General features: G+C 30.7%; 1 protein-coding gene across 1 annotated transcript in view; it reads right to left on the bottom strand.

Moving 5' to 3' along the window:
- LOC124534013 (putative inorganic phosphate cotransporter) overlaps positions 1 to 14272 on the bottom strand; it is a 58795-nt gene that overhangs the window by 28739 nt on the left and 15784 nt on the right. The window lies entirely within an intron of this gene.

Here is a 14272-nt window from a genome sequence, read left to right as displayed (position 1 = left end):
ATAAATTATGCATGACCGTGAAGTACAATTAAATATGTTGTTTTTTCGTATCTACATTAAATAATAATACACCTCTTTTCATAGTGACTACAAGATAGTAGGTCTAATGATAATTTTACATAACGCAGTTCAAAAACTAGGTATAGTACAGCACAATTTATATCATCGACAAATTAAAAAAAAAAAAAAAAACTACGGCATGACATTACAAATTAGTACGTTCTCGTAAAGATAATTTTCACATAAGACATAAATAAAAAATGATTCTGGCGCACTTAATTCGGATGTAATCGGTTTTCCGAAATTTGCCGATGCCGTACTATATTCTATTGACGAACGTAATTTTGCAAACATAATAATAATAATAATAATAATAATAATCTTTATTGACTCCAAGAAATGTACATTAGTCTTAACCTATAATACCTAATTTTACATGATTTTATGTTGACATTGAGGTTAGTAAACACTAGCGTTTAAACTAGGCCGAGCCTGTATCTTAAACGCTAGACTCTTCCGATGTAACTATTATATCTTATTTCTAAAAATAAACTACAAAAGTAATTAGTGAATGAGGGTAAAAGTTAAAACTCTATACAAAACAACATCAGCGACATTTCTATTTCTACCTTCAAACTTACAATTTGATAGGTTAGACCACAAAAACTATGAACTAAGCATAAGAATAAAATGTAATACTTTAATTTAAATTGTAAACGTAAATATGAAAAAATATGTATTTTTTTTTTAACTTAGCTTAACAAATAGAAGAAAATAAAATATTAAAACTGTAATAAAAGGTTTATAAAAGTTTTGAAAATTTTGATTTTTTATATGTTTATAGTATTATTTATTTTAGAGTAACAAACAGTTTTTCCAATTCCTCATAATTTTGTGTTTTTAACCAGGATAATAGTGTGCCTTTACATTTGGTTCTATTGAGTGGATAAAAATTTAACAATTTATTTATTTTATTATAAAGCATACGACCGAGATAGCACTGGAATTTTTTTATATAGTCGGTTTTGTATGGAATGATAGGACAAGCGTTGTATTTTCGCCGAGTGAGTAATGTTGCAGGATTATATACTATTTTTTGATGCTGAACATCGTTTTGTATTAATTATTTGACAAATGTGCAATTGGCAAAAATGTTTTACTTTATAAATATGTGTGCAGTTTCATTAAGAAATTATTTATGCTAACCAAAGATTATGTGAATATTAAATCAATTGTTTGTTAAACGATAATTTATAAAATAAAATTGTAAATAACGACATGTGAGTTATTTATCTTATACCTACCTACTGCTATTAGTGATCTTGTGATTTATTACAATTTAATATTTCAAAAGAAATATGTATGAAGTTAAGTATTTATAATATTAATTAGCATACTAGCCACAAAACGTATAAAAAATACGCAGCTAATATTATGTCCACCAAACAAAAAATTACAACAAAACATTCGTAGTCGTGAAAAATCATAGGTAATTCTTGTCATTGAAATAGTTTGTAATGCCAAAACAAACTTTTAGACCATTAAAAATATTTTGACGTAAAGTATTGTCATGATAGGAAAGATTTTTGTTCGCTTTCCTTTTTTAATGTATTGTTACGGATCAACATATTATAACAGATAAGTAATTCTGCTTGCCCCATTCACTCCCATTAAATTTTTTTTGTATTTGACATTGACATTGACAGTAAGCCTTGTTGATTATAATTAAAATGTATACAAAAAAAATATGGCAATTGTGTTTCCAAACTCACTATTACAGCAATCCGCAAAAGTCCATGAATTTTAACTTACCTGTAAAAAAAAATACCAATTATTCATTTTTTTCACACATTATATTATAGAAAAATTACACTAAATAATTAAAAAAACTTCTCTCCATTGCGGAAATAAGATAATATTATACAAATATTTAACATTTTTTATTTACTTTAAAAAATGAGTAAATGTGATGTTAACAGCACGTTGTTTGATTATAACAGTGATAATAAAATGTTTTCCATGATAAGCAGTTGAAATTGTAGAAAAAATCATCTGCATTGAATTAATACGAATTACTAGCTATAATACCTCTTTAAATATTTTTTTAAAAACAGACTGCTTATGCTTAAAGTATTATCTTAATCAGATAAACGCCGCGTAAATGAATTGTATTCGAATAAGTTCATATAACATTAATGAATACGCCATGTACTAGATTCAAAGCATTCATTTATTTTTTAAAAAGATATATGAATGAATGAAATTGAAATTGTATCAGAGTCAGAACGGGTGTGATCTTTGTCTAATATAAAATGGATCTGAAAATAAATTTAATCTATTTCCATTTTTGAATTTCATGACGTTGACGTTCTATAATTCTATTAAGGTTGAAGCGTTGAACATTGATTGAAACTATTATTAGTATTTATTGTAAGTTTGAATAAGTCAAATTGCACAAGCGTTGTGTACATAATACCTCAGCAATTTTCACTTCCACAACACGTCGATTAGGTGATTCAGTTTAAATGGTCGGTCTAGATCCTTTGTCAGAGGGCGTGACCTCAGTAGGAAGATTCCTTTAGAGCTTCGTGTGTACAGTATTAAACAAGTAGCATGCATAAGTAGGGTTGCCATACGTTTCGCTTTTAATATACTAAGGTCGTAAGTATTCTCATTTTTTTGGCAGAATTTTTAATAATTATTTACTTCAAAATGTCGGTTCATTTTGAATTACATTATGTCATATTATATCTAATTTACTTAGTAATACAAGGAAATTTGTTTTTATTTTTATTTTATCACAGATATACGTAATGTATGACGTAAACAAAGTCTTCCACAGAACAGATAAAATTATTAACCAATTATGTTCACTCCTCAGTAATCAGTCGCAATTGCATTTACATATAATATACTGTGGTCAGTTACATATAGAATTACATCAGCAAAATTATAGGAAGGAATTTAAATACCTAGGATGATACAAATGGATCTGATTAACGAGATAAGCTGTTTATGACACTATGATCTTTCGTCATACAATCTATGTCTTAAATAAATTTGTTTAGTCTGAAATCTTTTTCATCGTATGTTATCCTTGCCTTTTCTTAATGATGAGGAATCGGTAACGAACATCTTCTTAGAGATTACCTACCTCTAAAAAATCACATATTCTACTTGAAAATCAAATAGAATTTAAAAGAGGGGAAATATTTTAAAATTCTAATTTTAAAATTATTTGCGTTTAAATTTATTAATTTGAAATTAAATAATTGATGTTAGTTTCCGTCCTGAAGATATATGCACACTTATACGCACATAAGACTTGCTAACGAATAGCAAATGTAGCATCGTTAGATATTCTAAATATTTGCACTGAATTTGCTTGCTTAAAAATATGCCATGTGTCACTTGCGTGTTGAAAGATAAACAATAATTATGTCTACGACTGCACGGTAACTTGTTTGCTGATACGAAATGTAGTTTAATATCTGTTTAGTTCCAGCTGGTTATGTCAGTCGGACCAAGGATCATATATCTTTAGGTCAGGCTAACGTTTTTGTCGGTAGTCGACTACTGACTCTTGCTGTTCGCTATGCCGTTTTTAATTTTTGCCTTATTCGACTGTTAAATTTTGAAATAACTCTCAGGAATGGATCGTGATTGACAGTTCTATCGAATATTGTTATCATTAAATCAGTATAAATTCGATCCATTTGTCTGGAGGTGACTGAACGAGGAGACTATGTCAGTCTTAACTGTACATGTACAATTGCTCATACATATTACACATATATTAATATTTATATTAAAAATAAGCAGGGAACTGGCCATTGAGCCAGCTTGCTAGGTGAGTGAGCCGGTGTAACTATAGTAACACTGGCTCACTCACCTATATCTTACTTGTATATAGGCAAGAAAGTTAACTTCCAAGATTGGTGACGCATTGGAAATGTAGGGAACGTATACAACACTATTTTTAGGAGGCTCGTGACTATTCCCTATCAGATAGCTCATTTGCCTGATGCTTACTTTATACTGCATATATATATATAAAAAAAAAAAAAACAAACCATAAATATTAATGTTTGGCTCTGGAATATATAATTGATTAGTTATAACTAATTATATATTAAGCATGATATGTGACTAGAGGTTTACGTTAATAACCGTTTCATAGTAACTTTCCTTGTATTTTTTTATCAGTCCATTACAGAGAAAGTTACTACCAATTCGAATGATATGAGTTTCTAAGAAAAAAAAAATGTACCGAATCGAATTCTAATGAATGATTTAATTCGCGACCAGAACGAATTATTAATCTGTCGGACACGCCATCACTTAGTTTTTTAACCGTATTAAAATCGAACGCGAATCCTTTTCAGCCCGATGGTAAGGGATCGGCAACACGAGCGCGAATAAAATCTACTATATTGTAATAAATATTTATTACGTGACATTTCCAAAAATGCAGCCACGTATATAAATTAAATTTATTTTTTAACGTCATTTTTTTTAATTCTAATTTCTTTTTTGGGACTTTTAAGCGATTTTAATGATATTGTATCACACTTTTGAGCCTTTATACTTTCATACTCAGGACGATTTAGCCATTTTTCCCATAGACTATAATTTTTACTATATATTTTTAAATTTCAGTTTTGAGTTAAAAGCCGTTTGCCGCGGTGTAATTCTGAATGTTTTTGTGGTTAATCTAAATCAGTCTAAATTTTGCAGTATCAATATTATAATATTATTTTTCTTTCACAGATAGCATTATGAGGTAATGTCCCAATACTGGCATATGGTATTTTTTCGTCTTAGAAGAAGATTTGGAGCTCATTTCTCTACGCTACTCCGGGTGGACATTAATAGTGTTACTGATTATGTATGACGTATTTAATATTTTAAAGTATTTACCTCCTTAGAATCTTAGAGCATTGTTTTTCCTTGTGGTACATTCCAAAAAGGTTTTATTTGCGTTTTCTTTTGTTTCTAGGCCGGTACATTCCTTTTGGAACAAAATTTAAAATAAACTCGTGAAAATAAATATGCAGTCTCAAATCATTGAAAGTCGGTGATTTTCGTCACATGTTCACGCTAATAACTGCACATGTACGAAGTAGGACTCGTGACAATTAGCGGTTTATTTGTGTGTCACGATTTATTTGTATTTAGATTTATATATTCGATAATTCTTACGAAATATGCGGAATAATATATTATGACTTTAATTTAATTTTCGAACACCAATTATATCCATAAGTTGCCAGTAAATTCTTATCATTAAAAAAAATGTTTACAAATTTCTTAAGCTTGCGACAATCCTCGATTACGGCCTGCTTGTGTAATTGTTACGCATCTTGTGAAGGACGGCATCGTAATAACACGCAATTTAAGGTTGTTATAAAAAAAAATAGTTCGTTAGTTTTACGTATAAAGTATTTAGTCCGAAAACTGAACGAACTAAGTATAGAAGTAAGATTTTTACTTATTGACTGTCCTATCAGCCCTAGGAGAAGTAAGAATGTGTATGCAAGATTTGTTGTATACAGTTTAATTTATTAAATATGATTTAACTAAAACAAAATAGAGGCTATCTTTCCATTAGCTATGCACCTTTACGCCCGTTGCCATATTAATAAAAAAATAAAGTCATCTTCAAATATTTTCCTGGATATGAAACAAAGAATATATGACTACTGCGGACATAATACTCTTTTAGTTTGATTAATTATTTCAGAAGGTTGGTGACCTACAGATTGACTTAGGTCACGGAACTTTAAAAACATAATACGTATTTTTAAATTTCAAATTACCCTCTAAAATTTGTTTGATAAACAATAGCAATAGATGATCAACATCCCTATCTAATGGGATTTTTCGCTTGGCCGAAATAGATGTCAATTAGTATGTAACACATACATACATATCTCTAGTTTCGAAGAATTCTTGACGTGCTTCTAGAATAGTAATGTACACGTCGATGGGATACATTTTCCTGTCAGAACTAACAAAACTTGCCCATTTATTATCCATTTTATAGGAAGTGACGTACGTCCTTCTAAAATTTTCCTCATACGCTTTTTATTTTTTAATGAGGCTTCACAGCCTAAGGAATAGTTTCGTCAGCTGTGTAAATAAACATGAAAGCATTGGTTACAATTGACTCAACACTTTAAAAATACGGTTTTAAGTTTTGCGAATTAAACACCGACTATTCAGCTTATATTATTACTGCATTTATTTATTTATTTATGAAATGAAAAACCCAAAATATCTTACGGAACCTTATTTTTTTTCAAAATAAAATTTAGCCTATGTTATGCGGGATTAATTTAGCTTTCGAATGGTGAAAGAAATTTTAAAATCGGTCCAGTAGTTTTTGAGCCTATTCATTACAACCAAACAAACAAAGTTTTCCTCTTTATAATATTAGTGTAGATTTAAACAATTACAATATAAAGTACTTCTTTCTTGAACATAACGTGTGATGACATCATTTTCAAGAAAGAAGTAATACTGACGACAGGTCTAGAGATAAAGATTACTAGAATAAAAAGAACACGACGCTGATATATAGTAATATTTAAACTAATATTATAAATACCAAAGTAGTTCTGTCTGTATGTTTGTTATCCTTTCACTGTCAAACATCGTATCGAATTTGATGAAATTTGGTATGAAACAATCTTGAACCTCAAAGAAGATTAGTACCTGCTTTTTTGTAACTAAAACTTAACGATCAACTTCTAAAATGCGAGTTAAGTCCGAAACGATAACTAGTCTCAGCTAAATAGAAAACCTTGCATACACAATTAATGAAATTAAAACAATTTTAAACGTAACAACAATTCAGTTGGGTAAGTCTATTAAAAAGTTTCGTAGTATATAACTAAAAAACTGTCTGAACTCCGGATCAAAAAGTGGGCAACAATCATTGACAGTATACATATTATTGCCATCAATTTACTATAATTATCTTCTAACATACGTAGCTGTTTTGGCAAACATTTATTACTGACAACCGGAATCGTACCAAACCTTAAATTTATAAAAACAAACCAAACAATCCTAACATATCATTCGAAGGACGACATAAAAACAATATGAAATATAAATAGAGCGCTATCGTGACAAAACGAAACGTGTTATTGTCACGTTATACAAACACCAATCACCTGTTTATATATTAAAATAGAATAACATAAACGATGCCCGCTTTATACCTAGCGGATATTAAAATGCATAGATTTGCGTGCGATTTGCGTTCTTGAAATCCTTAATTATAACTAATGTGTTGTAGTACTAGGCTAATATATCCTTCTAAGACGATACGGAATGGCTGTATAGTCTTAGAAGGATATATTATGTATGTTTTTTTATATGGAATAGGTTGGCGGACGAGCATATGGGCCTGATGGTAAGTGGTCACCATCACCCATAGACAATGACGCTGTAAGAAATGTTAACTATTCCTTACATCGTCAATACGCCACCAGCCTTGGGAACTAAGATGCTTTGTCCCTTATGTCTGTAGTTACACTGGCTCACTCACCCTTCAAACCGGAACACTACAATACTGCGTACCTACCATTGTTTAAATAGTGTGTGTGTATGTATCTTTGGACATTGATTTTTTAAAAACGTTCCAAATTTTTCACAGAAGTTCTGCAATGTGTATTCTATTATTCTTAGGCATATAAACGTTTATGAATATAATCTTACTAGAGACCTGACCCGGCTCTACACGGGTACAATGCGGATACTAAATATAGTAGAGAATGTATAAATTATCTGCGATTCTTAAGATATTGTATTGCATCAAAATCTGTTACGTTATTTTACAGACATAAGCGACTTTGTATCATACTGTGTAATGATAAACCTTTTCAAGTCATGAATAAAGTTATATTAAATTATTTTTTAAGAGGAATATTAAAAAATAATTTAATATAACTTTATTCATGACACACACTGTTAACAGTAACAAAAATCAACAAAAGTTTGATATCTACACAGCAGTGTATGATTATGTTTTGCACATTATTTATTTACTTAAGGTTTTCAACGCACAAAGACAATATTTACATAAACACTCACTAATGCTATAAAAGTATTTCGTAGATACTCTTTATCAATTTTATTTTAACAATCGCTTCTGCTATGGGACATAGTATTAGTTTTTACTATTTACATCGATTAACCTTCAACACGGCAATTCAATAAAGCACTTTTAGATAATAACTTGACAGGAATTTTAAAAATAATCGAATATTTTGTGTCGTCTTTTTCCTTTCAGCAAATACTAACATAAGATATAAATATACAGGTGACATTTCCCTATCAAAGTTTTTATTTTACCAATATTAATTTACTCTATTTATTAAAACTCGAAATTCGTTCCTACCCAATAAATAACACAAATAGAAAACGATTTATATGATTGTTTGTAATGACGTCATATAACATAAAATTTACGACCCGAGCAGGTTTTGCCGCAGTCAGATGATAAAAAAAAAACCTTCATTTTGGCAAAGATATAAATTTTAATATAATTTGAAGCGGTATTTTTCGAAAAACCCAAACTTACACACACATAGATGTCAACTTTCTATAATACGAGCAGTGACGCATCTCACACATACGCACTTTTTGTTCGACTTTCCTCACAGCGTCCTCACTTAATTACAAAAACAACTGCGACTCACGTTGCATATGGAGAAGCATGATTCATAAAACCATTGTTTATGAACTACTGTGTGTCACTTTGTACTTTTTTAACCCTTTAAAAATGGTAGGTGCTTGATGTTAACTTATTGTTCTTAAAAATTCTAAGATGGCCCAGTGGTTAGAACGCGTGCATCTTAACCGATGATTGCGAGTTCAAATCCAGGCAGGCACCACTATATACATATGCTTAATTTGTATTTATAATTCATCTCGTGCTCGGCGGTGAAGGAAAACATCGTGAGGAAACCTGCATGTGTCTAATTTCATCGAAATTCTGCCACATCTGCATTCCACCAACCCGCATTGGAACAGCCTAGTGGAATATACATATTTCAAACCCTGTCAAAGGGTTAACATACTTCAACCATAACAGGAGAAAAGTTAAATAAACCTTTGACAGCTAATTGCCGGTATATCATTGGTCAAGAGCTTGATTAATTTATAATAATCACTATGGATTTGCCAATATGGCATAATGTATGGCATGAAAACTTTTAACATCGCAGAAACTGTTATCGGAATTTTGGAAGTAAAATTGTAATGGAAATTATAAAGATATTTATGTTAATCATAACTAATGACTATTCAAATGGTTTGGTAGCGAATCCCATGAACAACGAATCTAAGGATTGTTTACCTTTTTTCCTACTACCATTAGAATAGGCTATACACAGAACACTCAATTTAAGTTCCATCACAATTGTATGAATTAGTTTACGAACGCAAAAAGAGCACGACACATATCACAAGTAACTAGTTTTAGCCAAAGCCATTCTTGTGACCAGTATAACATATTACTATATTTCTAGTAGCAACATTTTTTAAAGGATTCGAACTCGGGATCTCCCGCTAGGCATTCTTGTTGTAGGTTCAATATATATGGTCCCACCACTTTTATTCATGCCATATGATATTGGTATTTTTCAATATATATTTATCACAAGAAATAAATGCCAAGACAACAGCAGACATGAGTTCAGTTTTATGTATGTTTTAAATAAATTCAATAACTTGTAGTCTGTTTATATGCACACATTTTTTTTAATTACTTCGAAAATCTTAATTTAAATTTAATCAATATTTTCTTCGGATAATATTCGCTTCGCAAAATTCGCTTGGTGTTTGAATTTATATCACACAATATTAGTTGACATATTAAGCATTAGGAAATTTGTTTTTTCTTTTTTATTTATTCAAATAATTTTTCGGCCAAGCATAGTGTTATACGTTCCAACGAAAAATCATAAAAAAAGAGATATTCTCATTAAAAACTCTAGGTAACGCAAAAAAAATACTACGTTTATTCAAATCTCTACTCATGATTATCTGTTGAACATTCTCTTCAATCTTATAAGTTAGGCTGACTAGCAGCAGTTTAGGTTCATAAGTAATGGCAACATTTCTTGTACTCAAAAGAGGGGAATAAGATTATGTAGATAGGTGATGCGGTATAAACCAACACACATGGACGAATGACTATCTTATGGTAATATTATAATCAACGATAAATATTTAAAAGGGGGAATCCCTACGACACGATTATCATTTTAAATGACCACAGAGTGCATAAATTTCATTTTATGCATGTACTTGTATCTGTTTTATCTGAAAGTGAAATCTTGTTAAACAAGCAGTTTTAATAGAGAAACAGCGTATCTTTCGTTCCAGATTTTTGTGTGTGAGTGCCTATGTATACACATATCCTGTTACAGTTTTTATGTGTGCGAAAAAAAATAAAACACTACTACTGTTATTTTACTTCAATCTTGAAAATTTATTTAGGTAAATGTTCTTAATTCAAAACATTCAATACTAGAAGTGAATTGGTCTCTTTAGTTTATCTACTTAGGCACAAATGCTTATGAAATGACTGATTGTATTATACAAGTATTAATATATACAATAAATAACCTAACAAATCTAATTAATTATAAAGTAATAAAAAATTTAGTATCAGTCTCAGTTCAATTATAGTATAAAGTGATTGATTGTCAATATGTTTAAATATTTTCCCAAACACAAAAAACAAGACAAAAACTTAATAGACAAACATAAATAGATTAAAACATATACGGAAACAAATTCTCGATTTCTATCGTAGCCAATTTAACTTTTGAGCCTAAATTAAAATCATCTATTTACATGCTCACATCACAGCAATTAGAATATAAATAAATAATTTCACATTCCGTTCGATATTAGTCTATAAAAAAAAGAAGAACAATTTGTTTAATATTACCATCTTTCCGAATAGAACTCGTCTTTTGACGTCATAAAGTCATATAAATACTAGTCATTTAATTTTTTTATTTTATTTATTTATACGGATGAGTAAAAACCGCCTTCGTCCACAGGCAACATATAGGTACATAATATACCTGACAACGTCACTTCACCGCAACAACACGTTATATGTTGTCCCTTGATGCCTTTCTCGCGTATAGAATTAAAAAAAACAATAAAGATGCCATCTTGTCAAATACGTATACTTTAGTTCTGTGATTACAAATGAATAACTACGTAGTCGGTCCCAAAGTTCTGTCATATATGAAAATAGTGATAAAAAGAAAAGTACCAATCCGTTTTTTGTAAATTACATATTATATGAAAGAACATTTAATAAGAAATTATTTTAACTTAAAATTATTCAAAATGACCGCCCTTATTTTTAATACAGGCCTTTAGTCGCCGCGGCCAGTCGTCTATCGCAGCACGCACCATATTCATGTCTATTTCAGCGATTGCTTTTATTATAGCTGACTTTAGACTGTCCAAATTTTTTATGGGGCTTAGCACACACCTTCCTCTCTAAGACTTGCCAAATTTTATAGTCCAGAGGATTAAGGTCCGGACTGGAGGAAGGCCAATCTTCATGTCTTATGAAGTCGATGTTTTGACGCTCGAACCGGGCTTGAGTGGTCTTGGCTTTATGTGCAGGTGCAGAATCTTACTGGAACACAAAGTGATGTCCTGAAAATAACGTGTTGGGCAGGTCTTTGACATGCTGATCCAAAACCGTCTCTTGGTACACTTTTGCACTGGTTTTGACCCCTTTTTTGCAAAAATGAACCTCAGTTGGTCCGTAGTAGGAGACTCCTAACCAGACCATCACTGAAGATGGATGATGCCCATGTTGCACCCGCGGAACTCTTTTTGCTGCTTCTTCAGAGCTCCCAGCATACACTCTATCATTCTGTTTATTGTACTTTTCTTCTATATCGAAAATTTTTTCGTCTGTAAAGAGTATATCACGATGTCGATTTTTCGCGTACCGTTTCAACAACACCCGGGATCTTTTGAGTCTTATTGCTTTTATCTTATTGCTTTTACGAGCATTAAGTAGGTGTCTACTCTTTTTTTGTAAGCTCGCAACTTAAGGTCTTCGTTTAACACCTTTTTGATAGTTTTTCTACTGACCCCCATCTGCAATGCCATCAGCATCTGTTTTCGGACAGGATTCCTTCGTATACGTGCCTTGATTGCTTTGATCACTGCTGGTGTCCTTGCGGAGCGTGGCCAGCCAGTTCTTTTCTTATCCTCAACACTTGAAACTTCATTCTACCTATTTATAGTACGATACACAAACCTAAGCGATATTTTTAAATTTTTGAGCAACTTGAAAATGGTATTCGGCGAGTGCCTACAGCGGTGCAACGCTAAAACTGCTATTCGGTTTTCTTTCACGGTCCATTTCATCGTGAAAAATCGCGGCAAATGATAACTTTTTGTTTTTTAATAATTGACAAACATTCAAAAATGGAATGAAATTAAACTTTTTTTAAATCGTCTTCGAAATTGGAAAATAATGTGCCAATGACAGAACATTGGGACCAACTACGTATATTAAAGTCACAAATTATAAACTTAAATATTAAATATTATAAAATAAAGTTCTCTAGTCCCGTTTGTACGCGATAAACTCAAAAACGAATAAAAAGATTTTTATACAGTTTTCATTAACAGAATTCGTTAAGAAGGATTAGTTGTATACTTTTATTAAGGTTTTGTGTCAATTGCCTAAAAAATGACATGCCGTAGAGATGTACGCGCGGTATTCTGAGTGAGAAGTTAACCTTATGTCGCCCAATTTCGTGTGCAAATTATCGGGTTCAACGACCCTAAAATGTAGGGAACAGGTTCCACATAGGTCCTACTGACTTTCACACTATAATTTTGGCTTGAACATTCGATTAAAAAATAGTTTCTTTGGATCTCGTTTTACGTCATTTATGTCTGATGAAATTACTGTCAAAATATTTTTAGTTTTTATTCATTTTAGACGTTTTTATTAAAAATATAGATTAAAATTTATTAATAGTAGTATTTTATTAAAAACATCTAATAATTACATCACGAAATTGACATTTAACAAAATTTGACATAGTTTTATTTAAAAACGTATCCTGAATGGTAAGTATTTAGGAAATATTTCATAAGTAATCAAATATGGCGGATGTCTAAAGTGATATTAAGTATTTTACGAGCTTGGATCATATCAATTTATTGGTCAAACATTTTAATTTAGTCATTTATATTTTAAAGGTATTTAAAACAACCTATTTATATCGTGCCAGAATTAAATGTCAAAACTACAGCGGGCATGGATACTTCAGTGATTGTTCTGACATTTTATAAATAGGTAATTAAAGGAGTAGTTATAGACAAAGTAGAACACGTGAATATGAATTCAAGACGATAATTTTGAACTCAAACTCACCAGTACCACCAATGATATTCTAATAAACAGATATGTTATATCCACACTAAACAACAGAAAAAAGTGTTCCTCGCCGGGAACCGTTTATTTTAGTTTATTTTAACATTTCGTTAAAAGTAAAAAGAATAGCTTGATAAAAACAATAAGTAAAAGGGATAACTAGATGTTTTAATTACGCAAAACGTATTACTACGTAATTATGATGTATTATAACGTATTACTACGTAAAACGACTAAAGGCAAACGTCCCAATTAGGACGTTTTCTAGTCTTCACTTTTTGCGCGTTAACAACATATCTGTTTACTAAAACATCATTGAGTACCACTACAATATAACGTACGTAGTATATGTTTGTTAATATTCTTGCGTTATAGGAAAACATCGCGAGGAAACCAGTACAAGACGAATGAGATTCTACCACCTCAGACCTTCACCTTGAAAAGAAGAGGAAGACAGATCCCAGCCGTGGGAAATTTACAGCAACCATTTGCTAAGAATAACTTATAAACAAATATTATATATAAGATTAAATATTTTATAGTTGTTTGTACATTAATATTATATCTCACTAAGCCTATTATTGCACAAATGTTTGATTATCGCTTATTGTTACAATAACGACACTTAAATATAGATAAAGCAACCTTCGTTTGTTTGTTTTAAGTTTAATTCCATGGAAATGAAAAAAAAATAATCAAAGGTTTTCCGTTATTTTTTTTACGGTTATCAATACGGTTTTATGGTTATGCAACCTTCGTTACTGTTGACTAACCGTTGCCTGTTGTTTACGAATAAATAAAACAAAAAAATAATTAAATATA

Source organism: Vanessa cardui, chromosome 12 (genome assembly GCF_905220365.1).
Source record: "Vanessa cardui chromosome 12, ilVanCard2.1, whole genome shotgun sequence".
In the NCBI taxonomy this organism is placed as follows: domain Eukaryota; kingdom Metazoa; phylum Arthropoda; class Insecta; order Lepidoptera; family Nymphalidae; genus Vanessa; species Vanessa cardui.
This window is presented reverse-complemented; position numbering and strand designations above follow the sequence as displayed.